Source organism: Stegodyphus dumicola, chromosome 2, assembly GCF_044657685.1.
Source record: "Stegodyphus dumicola isolate Sdum_Otavi_A_Nest chromosome 2, ASM4465768v1".
NCBI classification, from domain to species: Eukaryota; Metazoa; Arthropoda; class Arachnida; order Araneae; family Eresidae; genus Stegodyphus; species Stegodyphus dumicola.
In genome coordinates this window covers 7859904-7874661 of record NC_140769.1, presented here as the reverse complement: position 1 = coordinate 7874661, position 14758 = coordinate 7859904, and the positions used below count along the sequence as shown (strand labels likewise).

The following is a 14758-nucleotide window of genomic DNA, read 5'->3' as shown; positions in this document are numbered from 1 at the left end:
AGCAGTCCGTGCGGAGTCGATCGAGTTGACAGCCGGGCAGCGAGTGCCAAGAGGGTCGCCGAGTGCATAGAAAATTCTCTTAGTGTATCGCGGTTAGTGCATCGTCGAGAGAGCGTGTTGAACTCCGAGAAGGACCGAACCGAAGAGTCGGGTCCGTGCGCTGTGTGTCGTCAAGTGCATCGCAAGTTGTAGCGTGGAGAGTCTCGAGAGTACGTGGAGTTACGAGAACGACCGAGAAGAGTAGGGAGCTGTACTCTGGTGCTTTGCAGTGAAGCTGTCTCCACCGTAATAGCCTGATAACCTGAAGGCTGTATCGCTGATTGCGTTATCGTGTTTATAGTAGTTCGTCGATGACTGTAACGTGATTTTGGAGCTGTCCTGATTAGTACTGGCTAAATAAATTGTGTTTCGATACTTCATCAAGTACTTTCGTCATTATTCACTCCAAATCCTCACGAACATCGTACGAACGTGAAGGAAGAAAATAACGTAACACCTGTTGTCAGAAAAGAAAAACGCAACAATATGAAATCTCCATTATTTTATGTAGTGTTATGCATCAGTATTCATAGACAATTGTTGTGTCTATGTTTATTAGAATCTTGTTCACAGTAATAATGGCTTGAGTGACGAAAACATGTTGCTCTGTGAACCAAACACAAAACTTCACCTTTGCACACCACTTCAACATTGCAAATGACTGAACTGTCGATTATGGTAGAATATCTTCATCTACTCCTGTTGCTTACCATTGGCTGATTGATAAAATTGCTGACATTTTCAGCTTACGATGTGAGTTCAGTTCCCGACATAGGAATATCAGAAAAATTTAAAAAGTCATTTCTCGTGTTTATTTTATTATAACCGATTAACCGAATAATTGCTACTTATACTAGATAATAAATGTTGCTTTTGAATGCTTTCTTTAACTTGCATTTTTACGGTATTTAATTTCTTGTGTTTAATAGCCATTTGTTTAAATTAAAATATTAATCTTTTTAAGTTGCGCTAATTTTCTATTCAGTTTTAATTTTTAAATGCTTAGATTTCATTCTTATTTTTTCAGCAAAAATTTGTTAGTTCGTTCATGAAATATAGATGTAAAAGAATCCTTTTTCCTTCCTTCGCTCTATGATCTTTATAGGAACACGCATTTACAACTTTCAAAACCTGAAAACGCATGTGGGCGATGTTATTGTCATGCGATGATTTGTAAGTACTTTATTTTTTATCGCGCTATTTTTGACGACGATGTTTTTAAACTGCAAAGTTTTATAAGGTATTTCTCCCGCTTTCCTAGCGTGCCTTCGTGGTGTAGTAGTTCTGGATGCTGGGCCGGTAATCCAGAGGTCCGTGGTTCGATTTCCGGCGAAGGCATTGCTCATTTTTCATCTTTCCTGCTTCAAAAAAACATCCTAATGTCTCTACAGTGGCGCCCGAACTAAAAGGGTGTTGGATGAGGATTCTCCACTCCCAGGATTTGGTTATTGGGTCCCCTAAAATCTCCAATCATCCTTTACAATGGGGAGTATATAAGGTAATTTTATCCGCTTTCCTAGCGTGCTTTAGTGGTGTACTGTTTCTGCACGCTGGACCGGTATTCCAGAGGTCCGTGGTTCGATTCCCGGCGAAAGCGTTGCTCATTTTTCATCTTTCCTGCTTCCAAAAAAAAAAAATTCCTAATGTCTCTACAGTTTTTGATCCGCTTTATTTCTTATTTTCGACCACGATATTTTGTACCACAACTTTTCCTTCTAGCGTTTTTTTTTTTTTTTTTTTTTTTTTTTCCCGCGATGTTTTCCGCTGGCACCAGATAACCCTTAACAGTGCAAGACGTTAAAAAGTTACAAAGTTTAATTTGGTGATTTCAAGTGGCAAATTTCATTTTATTAAATTTTGCATAAACTAATACCGATAAATCAATGCAAATTATTTTCAAACTTTTTTATTCAAATCGAAAAGGCTATTAGTCTAGAAATATGACTTCATATTGTCCATTGTAAACTCATTTCACTTTTCATTGAAAGAAAAGTAAATCTTTCAACTTACATTACATCTTGCGTGTTGCAATTTGGCAAAGTGTAAGATATTTTTTTTTCAAATAGAATCTGTTATTAATTAACAAGCTAAGGTATTTAAAATAATATGCACATTTCTTAAGAATAATTTTTTACTGTTTAATCCAATTGATTTAAAATGCATTCAATTCATGCTATATCTAATTAAAAGCATCAAATATTTTTGTTGAATTATATGATATATTTCTTCACTTTTCAAACATACAGAAGATATATAACTCTTCGGTGTCAGAATCCTATAAAACGTTTCGATGTTTCCCCTGTTTCGCTGTCTCCCTGTTTCCTGTTTCGCTGTTTTCTGTATTGATAATCTTCTCTGATAAACCATTTTAAACTTTGAACCCTTTCAGAATTTTTTTTACTGTGTGAACACACATAATTTTAGAAGAGCTTTATGAGTTACCTTTCTAATGGTGCAGATAATTCTTAACAGTGTTAAAAACATACTTTTTACAACTAAATATTAAATATATAAAAAAAGCTTGCAGATTATTCATGTAACAAAATTACATATTAATATTTATTTATTTTATGGCTAAGAATTGATTCAGTTTTAAAAGCAGAATTTCCTTTCAACAATTTCCCAAAAGTCTCACCAAAAGACTAAAAATTTTGAACGTGTTTTAATGAAAGATGTTTCATGAAATCTGTAAATATTATTAAACGCTTAATTTTATTATAAAATTATGAGTACAGATTAACTGAAATGAAAAACTGATTTTGTAGGATAATTTAATTATGAATATATTGAAGAATTCAATTTTGAGCTATTGGATGTTTAAATATAATCGAAAGATTTTAATATTTAAAAAAAAGTAATTATTTTTCTTGTAATATTTTGTGCTGATAATTCATTTAAGTCCCTTGCACACTTTTGGATATACTTACAGAATATTAAATGAATTGAAATTCAGATAAATAAAATAAGTAGTAAAATTCTTCTCAACATTTCTTATTTTTTCGTAGTAACCATAGGACAAGGACCTGAGACCATGTGTGGAAAATAAGACACCTTCACACACTTTCATTGGAATGCAAACAAGATTCCTTGAAATATACTGTGATGTGACACTAAACAGTGGCAGTATGTATTTAGGAGGCTAAAGGGACATTCGGGAATGTAGTAACTAGTGTCTCAAATCCTGATAACATCCCTTATGGTGTGGATGGATTTATTGGGATGTGACATCAAGCAGTCGGGAGGATGAGTTTAGAAGAAAACTGGGGTATTACGGAATGTCCTCAGGATATAGAAAATAGGATTTTAAATCATAATAACGTTCCATATGCTGTTGATGGGACCTAAATAGGATATTCCGAGGATATAATGGGATGTGTTTAGGAGGTTAGTGGCACATTCCGGGATGTCCTGAGGATGTTGAATTTCGGGATGTCCGGAGGATGTAGAATTTTAGATTCCTATAACATCCCGTATGCTGTAGATGGGACGTAGTTAGGATGTCCTCAGGATATACTGGGATGTGACACTAAGCACTCGGGAGGATGTATTTAGAAGGTTATGGGGATGTCCTAAGGATGTGCGCTTATCCCGCAAGCATCATCCTCTGCTATCCCAAAGATGTTTTTGTGTTACGCGGGATGAAACAAACTGCTGAGGAAATTTATGTAATTTTTATTCTTTTAATTTGAATTACATTTTATTTTATAATTTGTAAATATGTCCAAAAGTGTGCAAGGGATTTAGAGTGAATCATCAGTGCAAAATATTACTACAGAAAATTCTGCTTTTACTTCTAAAATACTAAAAAATATTCTGGTTATATTTAAATATCTAATAACCCAAAATCATATTCTTTAACATAATCATAATTAAATAGGTCTACAAAATAACTTTCCGATAGATTTAATTTGCATTCACGAGTAAATAATAAATTTAACCATTTAATAACATTTCCAGATTCAATGAATCTTTCTTCTTTAACATATGTAGACCTCTAGGTGTGATTTCGTTGGGAAATTGTTAAAACGAATTTTTTTATTATTAAATTTGTAGAGATATAGGATTTTTTGGAAGCAGGCAAGATGGAAAATAGCAACTGCCTTCGACGGAAATCGAACCACGGACCTCTGAAATACCGGCCCAGTTTGCTGATCACTACACCACGAAGGCACGCTAAGAAGGTGGGAGAAATACCTTATATACTCCCCCCTTTTAAAGGTGACTGGGGGTTTTTAGGACACCCAATCGCCAAATCCTGGGTAAGAAGAATCAGCATCCAACACCCTTTTAGTTTGGGCGCCACTGTAGAGATATAGGATTTTTTGGCAGGAAGCAAGATGTAAAATAGCATCCGCCTTTGTCGGGAATCGAACCACGGACCTCTGAAAAACCGCCTCGTTGTGCTGACCACTACACCACGAAGACACGCAAAGAAGTTGGGAGAAATACGTTATAAACTAATCCAGTTTTTAGCCGCAGAATAAATAAATAAGTACTTTTTTAAGTGAAAATGCTGAAGGACTATTTATATATTTAACACGATTTTTGTAAAAAATTATGTTTATGACATTGTTAATAATCTTCGGCATTATTGCAATTCGGCAATTAATTGAAACAGAAAATTTACCGTTACAACCACGCTTTAATTGAAATGCAATATTTACCATTTCGAAATATGACATTAAGTGCAAAACTGTTGGTACGGACATAAGGTAGTAAATTAAAAATAAAAAAAAGGAACATCACGAATGTATTTCAGAAAAAAAAAAAAAAAAAAAAAAAAAAAAAAAAAAAACAGAATTTAATTTAAAAGTTTTAATTTACGATAAATAAATTTTACAAACAACTTCGCACAAAATTAAATTAGAATAAAAGAAAACCCTTTTCAATGCCCACAAAGCCGACAAATGAATGGAAAAGTATAAAGCCTCAATTAAACTTAACGTTATTAAAAATTTACGTACTCTCTGACTATCTGCAAAGCTGGGCAAATTGGCATTTTGAGGTTTTGTGAATTGGCAAAATGAAGTTGTTGCTTTATTTTTAAAGATCATACCTATTGTTATATTCAAAAATAATAATAAAAACAAACATTTTATGAAAAATAAGAAATTTTAAGGGAAAAAGTAATCTATATGGCTTAAAATCTTATGTTTTTCACCCAGTGGAATAATACTTAAAATGAAAATTAATATAAAGCATGTTACGTGGTATGCATATGCACGGTTTGCTGTTATCGTATGTATGCGATTGCAATTTTCGCGAATGTTGAAACTGGGAGAGCAGGTAATCAATGCAAAATGTTTTTCATATGTAAGAAGAGATTTCCCTGATAATAGCATCTTAATTTTCAGCACTTACATTTATAATAGTGCATTATATATATATATATATATATATATAATGTATTAACTGAATATATAAATGTTATTATTTACTAATATATATTTATAATTTGTGTATAGTGTAATTACTCAATTGTATATATTGTAAAAAGCTAATTGTCTTCAGACTTATGCAGTTACTATGCTGTTACTAAAAAAATGGGCCTATTTCATGACTTAAGTCTGTCTAATAGCTCTTGGACAGTGAAAATTCCTTTTTTCCTTTCTTAAATTTTTAATCACTGCGGCACGACAATTAGCCAGATATTAATTAATTTTCATTCACTAGTATTTTCAAAAAAATCTTAAGAGACAGTTTCACTCAAATAAGAACTCCACATAATACATCCCTCAAGAATTCCGAGTCCCACCCACGACCATAAATTACTTTACCCAAGTCTTACCGACTGATATTATTCAAAGCCCCCACTGCCGCTAGGAATTTTTCGGACACCCTACACTTATGAGAAGACACTTTGCCAACTCCCCACTAGAAAGAATGTAAGTTACTTAATACCTTTTCTGGCCTTTATATCTTCATGTATATTCACTGTTCTTATTATTTTTTTTTATTTTTATATTATTTTTATATTACTTTTTATCTGTTTTTACAAAGTTTGCATTATTTATCTTATTTTGTAATCTTCTATGTTTATTTCAACTTTACTTTGAATTCTATTTCATAATGAGAATTTCCAAGGTTTAATTTTTACAAATAATATAGAACTCAAATGCATAAACACGAGGGTGTCGCGGACGGTTACTCGAGTTTTTTCTGATTTCTCTACAGAAATTGCTTTTTACTCCAAATTGAATTGGCTAAAATGCTTCATAAGAATAAGTTCTTTGAGTATCAGCATTGGTTCATAATCCCTTCTATTCGAGGAAATATTTGGCCTGACTAGAATTGCTGGTTTGGATTTACCTTATAACTCGAGTAAAAACGAAACACCTTCGTATTTACGTATTTATTTATTAATTATTGTTCATTGAACGGGAGTTGGTTTGTTCCCCTTGAAAAGTCAACTAATTTCTGATCAATGGCAATGATTACATGTTTGTAATTTAATTTTTCCTTTTACAATTGAAATTTTGTTCTTCATGATGATTTAATTCCAGCCCACGTTTAAACATTATTAACATTTTACTTTCAAGTTACTTCAAAACATCATTCAAAATATAACTTACCAGTATGGATTCACTCTTTTAAAATAATTCTACTGTAATTAAACTTAGATAATATAATCAATTAATCAATATTGTTTAGGAAATAATTTATATATATATATATATATATATATATACGTATATATATAAAATAAATGATAATTGAATATAATTTTTAATTCACATTTTTAAAGCATCAGGTACATTTATTTATGTGAAAAAGCTTGTAAAATTATTTTTAGACGGGAGTATTAGCCGTGTAATTACAAGCAGTTGTCCCTAAGTATAAAATTAAAGGGTGAGGCTGAGACATGAACAGGGGTGGAATTATCTCTTTTTATTAAGATAGGAGTCAAACAAAAGTAAATTAATATAAAAAGGGTTATCAAAATGAAAACAGGAACTCAGTCCCAACCGAGATCAACACAATATTAAATAAGGAAATTACAAAAATGTATATAGTAAATGCTATCAAATCAACATTAAATCTACAAATAAATGCTAGAACGCTAAGCCAAATAACTTAATACTGACAACAAGGTAAATAGTAAACAATGACACTGATAATCAGTTGATTACTATTAGAGCTATTACTATTAGAGCGCCAGAATTACAATGCTATGACAAAACGTAATATTGGAACTGGAATGAAATAGCAAATATAAATGTAACCGAACATATGCTGTGCTTGGACACTATGCGTCATGACAAGGGAATCTGACAATAGGAATAACCTTTCTGAAGGATGAGTTGTGATTTACTAAAAAGGACAGTTCAAAATAATTGTCTAAGGTAAGACACTTCAAGTAATGGTAGGTCGTGAGCCTGTTCGAAAGTATTAAAAAATAATAAATAAATATACTACTTTAAACTGAGAAGGCTTCAAGTAGTAAAATCACTACACTGTTCAAATGATAAAGTGAAAATAGCCTACCTTGGAATGAAGAGGGTATCTGGATAGGAAGGTTGCATCTGATACTATGATTTCAAAAGCCTAATAATAAAAGCACTCATATCTTATGCAAAATATACTTCATCAGAACGAAATTAACAGCACGTGAATTTTAGAGCGCGCACAAAACCGAAATAATATAGCTAAAATTAATTTTACATTATTTAATAAAGCAACGGGGAAAACGTTTTAGGGCTAAGCAAACCGGGTCCGACAACGGGTCGATTTCGGGGGAAACGGCGTGATTTTCTAAAAATATCTCTCTGAAGGATCCCAAAAAAAAAACAAAGAGAAAAAAGAGGACAACAAACAAACAAAAGAGGACCTAGAAACAAAAATATAGAATTTTACACCCTAGGATGTAAAGAAATTGTCACAAGTAATATTATGTCATCCTAAACTACACGATAAATCCAAAAACACTCTTAATCCTTGATTTTTTTCTGGGATAATTGGCTGTTGTAAAACTCTTTCCCTCCCCTACTTTCCTTTACTTTGCCTTCTCTACCCCCATCTGCATATCACAAATAAAATCAATGATAAAAACCACCAAAAGAAGATCTTCTGCCCGTTATAAGCAGTGCTCGCCCCTGAGAATGAACTTGAAACTTGAAAACAACATGAAACAGAACAGAATCTTTCTGTTTCAAGGGACTGGTGTAGAGTCATTAGGTTAACTGGAAGCAGAAAAGATGAAAAATATGAACCGCCTTCACCGGGAATCGAACCACGGACGTCTGGAATACCGGCCCAGCGTGCTACCGTTACTCCACGAAGGCACGCTAGGGAAGTGGGAGAAATACCTTATACTGGAATTTCAGAAACTATCTGTAAGAAGAAAATGACCGTTGCTGTGAGCTTTACTGTATTCACGGTATTTATCTTAAGCTAAGTAAATGTTATTTTATTCTTAGTTAAATAGACCCGAAATCACATTAGATTTGTTTTTCCTACAGGAAAACTAAAAGCCCAAATGATTTAAAAATTCAGTAAATGATAGGTTTTTAACAAAAGAAGAGAAGCCGCGAAGCTATTAGAAATTTTAACCGATACATTTTTAAATACAGATGTCGAAATATGCGTATGGGTCTAAAAAGACCAGAGGAGCTTTTTATAGTTAAACAGTATTTCATGCCTGTTATTTAACTAAAGCCGTTAATTATAGGCAAATTAATTACAGACCCGGCTTTGAGCTGTTATAATGCTAAGCGTCCTCTTACTGATGACTCCTTGAAAGCGGACAGTAACAACGGAAGTGTTAAAAAGCAATAATTAAATAAATTATTGTAAACGAAAAGAAACTGTTCAAAATAGTATTATAAAAAAACAAAATGAAAACAAATAAATTTACAGATTTGCAATATTTTTTACAGTGTTTAGATTCTCGTATTTTAGTCACCTTGTAGAGACATTAGAATGTTTTAAAGCAGAAGACAGGAAAAATGAGCAATGCCCTCGCCGAGACGCGAACCTCGGACCTCTCGAATACGCGCCAAATGGGCTGACCATTACACCACGAAGGCATAATAAGAAGGTGAAAGAAATACCTTATATCCCTCTATTAAAGGACGACTGCGGATTAAGGGACGCATTCGCCAAATCCTGGTGGTAGAGAATCATTATCCACCACCCGTTTTAGTTCGGGCGCCACTGTAGAGACATTAGGTTTTTTAGAAGTAGGGTGGAAAAGTGAAAAATGTGCAATGACCTCACCGGGACTCGGACCACAGAACTCTCGAATACAAGCCGAGTGTGCTGACCATTACACCACGAAGTCATGCTAAGAAAGTGGAAGAAATACCTTATAACCTAAATAGTGGTAAATGATAAATTTAACTAAGTTACTTATAGATTACTTATCAAATGAACAAGGTTGTGGTGTTGCGTGGCCCCAACTTGCCCGCAACAATAGTAGTGACTGCTATGAACTGGAAAGTACACAAACTCTTAAGAAGGGTTTTTTTTCTGTACGCCGGCCTCTTGGAGTGGTAGTCTTCGGGTTCCTGTCATTTCCGTTTTGCCCCTGGACGGCTGGTCTTGGCGGCCTCCGGTCTGGAATCGTGCTTGAATTTCTTCTGTTGGTGGTGGTCTTTTCGTTCCTCCTGCTGTCTTTTTGTTCTCATGAACGGCGGCCTTGTTTGCTCCTTACTATCTGGCCCTGGAAGTGGTTTCCTCGACGCAGAATTTCTACTGCGGCGTTGTAACTGGTCTTTTCCTCTTTACCAAATATTCTTTACACAGCGGATTTGATTTCTTGTATTTCTTAAATGCTGGAGTCTGAACATTTTCCTTTATTCTTTTCGGGACCGTAGCATGACTTGTAGAAGGGGTAGGTTCCTCTTCTGTTCTCTGCTTCTTGGGTGGTGGAACGGGTGGCGTTACTTCTGGACCTTCCACTTCTTTTGCGCTTGAGTCCTGCTTTAAACTTTTAAGGATTTAAAAATCATGATTATAATGTTTTTCACCTGGTCGGGACTTGCTTTACAGATTTCCCCTCTCTCGTTCTTAAGGTACAATACAACTCCCTTGCTATCCTGAATTACATAGGGCCCTTCAAATTTTAGAGCTAACTTTGCTGTAAAATTGTCTGGGGCACTTGATAAAGAAAATTTCCGCTTCAACACTTTATCCCTAACTTCAAAATCTGCTTCCCGGCGTTTTTGGTCATAGTACAATTTCTGTCTATTTCTTGCCGTATCCGAACTTTTAACCGCCTGGTCAATGAGTTTTTGTACATATTTTTGCTTGAATTCTTGCTCTCTTTGTTGCACAAAGAATAATTTATCTAGTGGCGTAATTAACTTAAAATAATTCTGCTGGAGTTTTTCCCGTAGTATCGTGATTTGCTGTTCTTAAAGCATAAGCTAACTCATTTATGTAGCCATCCCAGCGCTTGTGATGTGTGCTAACATAACTTCGAATTATTTTTACAATATTTTTATTAACTCTTTCTGCGATGTTTGCCTGTGGTCTATACGGAACCATTTTGATATGGCGTATGCCAAGTCCAGTGCAAATGTTTTCAAATATTTGGCTAACGAATTGTTTACCGATATCGCTAATGACTTTTGTCGGTGCACCGTATTTTAAAATGTATCTGTGTAAGAATGCATCTGCGACTGTTTTGGCTGACGCGTGTTTAACTGAAACAATTTCTGTCCATTTTGAAAAATGATCTACTATTACTAAAAGAAAACGATTTTTATTTAACTCACTCTGGGGGAAAGGACCAAGAAGATCTATGCCTAAAATTTCATTCGGAAATGTAGCGCGAATGCTATTTAAGTACCCGGCCGGGCTGTAATTAATATCATTTATTAACTGACATTGATTGCAGGACCTGACATACGCAGTTACTATTTTGTATAATTGCGGGAAATATACCGCCTCGCGTACCCTTTTTAAAGTCTTTCTGACCCCTAAATGACCCGCTGTTTTCGCGTCGTTTGATTCCTTCAAAATGCTTAATCGGAGCGAGGCTGGGATGATTAGTTTATATTCGACATTTTCGTTTGTTGTTTTCGTATAAAATACGAAACTATCCATTATTTCATAGTTTCATAGTTTTTATATCATTATTCATAGTTTTTCATATTTTCATAGTTTTATTTCTTATTGAATCGATATCTGTGTGTTCAAAGCTTTCGGGGGTCTTTCAAATACGCATAGATACTTCCAAATTCAGGATCAGCTTTCAATTCAGCAATAATTATTTCTCTAGAATCTAAAATTTTTGAAGTCAACACAGCGCATTTGAGTTCATTGCCTTCCAGTTTTATACGAGATAGTGCGTCAGCAACATTGTTTTCCTTACCCGGTTTATATTTAATTATGAGGTTATACTCTTGAAGTTTTAAAGCCCATCTTATTAACCTGGGCGTTAGGTTTTTCCCCGATTATAGTCTACCAACAGCCGCATGATCTGAAAAGACTGTTACTGGCGCTTTGCCGAAATAAACTCGAAATTTGTGTACAGCCATTAATACGGCTCTCTGTAGCTGTATAATTCCTTTGCGTAAGGTTTAAACTTTTACTAAAAAGTGCCAAAGGTTTAAAGTTTTACTAAAAAATGCCATTTTGCATGAGAACCGCACCTACGGCATAGTCCGACGCATCTGCTGCAATTTCCAAGTTTTCGTCCCCTTCCGGGAATTTCAAAACAGGGGCATTGATGAGTGCTTCTTTTAACCTTTCAAATGAAGTATTTCCTTCTGCTGTCTACGTAAATTTACTTTTCTTTCTTTTAATTACTAACAAGGGTTCAACTATATTCGCAAAACGTTTTTATAATAAAAACAGTGTTTCACTTATATTTGTAGCAGAATCGTATAGCAATGCAAATGTCAAATAAAAAAAGGTGTCTAAGTGGAACAGATCTCACACAACGCGTTCGAACTTTCAAAACAAATGTGGTAATTCTGTTTTCAATCGATTGAACACAGATGGCAGCACAATACTCAAGTGGGAATTAAGAATTCCCAACTTTATAATACCAAAGCCAATATATTATAGTGGGTTTTGCTCTTCCCACAGGTGTATTTCCCAGGATAATGTAGGTGGAAAGTAATCTTCCCACGGCCCACGAAAGGGTTAAGGCTTTCATTTTTTTACCTGTATTTGTAATGATAATTTGCCAATACATTGACAAGTTTGTCCTTGCGCTGCTATGATTTCTGTGTTTTTATTTTTAAATAATCGTAACCTATTAAAATTCTTCTTAAAAAATGTATCACTCATAAAGTTAACTTCTGCCCCTGTATCGATGAGGGCTTCTACTGGTACATCGCCAACCAGCACTTGTATAATTGGTAATTGTGAGTTCTTTACTACGACCGTATTTAGGTATCTTCTTGAGGGTTTTTTCGAAACTTCCGGGGTCTGGACCTTCACTTTTACAGGCCCTCTACTCGTTTAAAGGCCCGTTTCCACTACTGCGTATGCGTTGCGGTGCGTATGCGTTTCTCCAATCAGCGAGCGAATTCACTTTGATTGACATCTGCAATCCGGTCGGTGTGCGGTGACGGATGACATACGGATGGAGTTCAACAATGTTCAACTTCTATCCGTATGTCTGCGGTTGCGTTGGGGTCACGTGGTGAAAAAGGAGCAATCAGGTGCAGTGACTAAAAATTAATGGCGGCAGAAGTAGCGATGAACGCTCGCTAATAGGGAAAGAATGTTTTGCTAAAAAATACTTATTTCTGAATTAACATTATAGCGAGAAATCTGCGTGCTGAAAATGACAGCAATCAGCTGAATTTAGTTTAAAATGATAAGAAAAACAAGATAACTGCAACTACAGTACTTGTTCATTCAAGAAAATCAGCGGCAAAAATTATCATTCCAAGTCCATGAAATAGCAAAATTTGTTCTGATAATCATTTTTTAGTTCTGCATACTCATTTATCTTTAATGAAAATGAATGTCTGACTATATCAAACTGCTATAGCAAATTAGATATGATTAAAAGATTTGCTATTTTTTTCTTTTGAAACAGGTAAAAACTAAAAACGTTAATTATAAATTAAATTTGATAGCCTTTTAAATACTCCAGTTCATTGAAGAGTATGTTAAATTTGTATTTCCCTTTATAAATATATCTTTTTGGATAACATATATTTGTAAGCACATGAAATATATTTTTAGCAGCCCGTTTAACTTCAATCGGAACGTCACTTTAAAAGATAATGATTTTTCCAAAAAATGTACTAGAAGCTGAAGAACAAACTCTGGTGAATTTTTCAGACAATAGCAAAGTGAAATAGGACCAAAAAACTTAAGTTTTAAGAATTGATTTACTTGATGATGTATATAACCCAAAATATGCATGCGACTTACGTGTAATCCTAGCTTAGTGGTAAAGCTGATGGTAACGATGTCCACTTTTTGGAGTCGTGAGTTCGAATCCCATACGCTTTTTGCACCATGTCTGCAACTTTCTTACCTTTTTATTCCAATTTGATCTATATTCGTGTTTTATAATTTATTTCTATTATTATATGCATTAAATATATTGTTTTATTTATGCTCTTATTTATTTAAATTTTTCCCGCAAAAAAGTTTGAAAATTATAAAAATGCATAAATGAATAATAGGATAGATTTAATCCTAAAAAACTTATAAAAATGCATAACTGAATAATACGATAAATAAATTTTTGGAATTATATATTTATTAATGGATTTTGATACTTGCACTTGATTTACATATGCTCTCAGAATTTAAATGATACTGTATATTAGTTCGCAGCAATAATTAATCCTTTATTTGTTTGCATTAAATTTCATTTAAATTTAATTAACTTTTAATTTTTACGAATAGAAAATGTTTGTTAAATTCAAATTTCATTCCTTGCAGCAATGGCGCAAGAGAATTATTTAAATTTAATTTATTTTGAAACCCTGCAGATATATATATATTTTTTTTCGTTTCACTTTTATGTGAATGTATATACATGTGCTCAGACTTTGGGATGTTTACGACTCTAAACTTTCATTCCAATTAACATGAGACAGTATTAATGCCCTAAACATTTTTTAACAAAAAATTACTATAATAATTGCTTTTAAATTCAGTCCTCTCCTGCAGAAGCGCAGGAATTAATTAATTAAATATTTCCATTTTCTTTACCTAATGTGTGTATATATAAAGAGAAAAATCTTATTTTTATAACTTCTTGTATAAAAAGAGATATGAATTAAAAATGTTTAAATTAAAAATAATATTTTACGGATTATGTATAAAATATAACTGCCCATAGTGCATTTTAAAACAAACGAGATTTCTAATAAATTATCCAGCTATGACCCTGAAGTCAGCGGTATACAAGCATAGCAAATTTTGCTTAAATATTGTGAACCTTTCCTTACAGTTGCTCTGTACTTTTAAAGTACCAACTATTTTTTAATCCCTTTAACTTTTTTATTTTATGTTATTTATTTGTTTACTTTTTCACTAACAGTACATTTTAGTTTTAATAATATATATATTATTTCATAATATTTAAGGCTTCTAGAAACACAATTTTTTTTTAAAATTTAGTTCAGCTTCTATGGAATTCGTGATGTTCATAATATGCATTATAACCTTACTTATCTAAAATTCCATATCAAATCCAAAACAAACAATACTCGCTTAAGCGGGAAAAATTCAGATGTTCAGCGTCGTAACTTACGAACTGCTTGCACCAAAATATTACAATGACACCTAGCGGCGG

The 14758-nt window shown here is 33.5% G+C and overlaps 1 long non-coding RNA gene across 1 annotated transcript in view; it reads right to left on the bottom strand.

Moving 5' to 3' along the window:
* Positions 1 to 7778, bottom strand: part of LOC146998355 (uncharacterized) — a 58504-nt gene extending 50726 nt beyond the window's left edge. The window contains exon 1 of the long non-coding RNA XR_015039293.1: positions 7525 to 7778. This is a non-coding gene — a long non-coding RNA (uncharacterized LOC146998355). The remainder of the gene's footprint in view (positions 1 to 7524) is intronic.
* Between the last annotated feature and the right edge of the window lie 6980 nt (positions 7779 to 14758).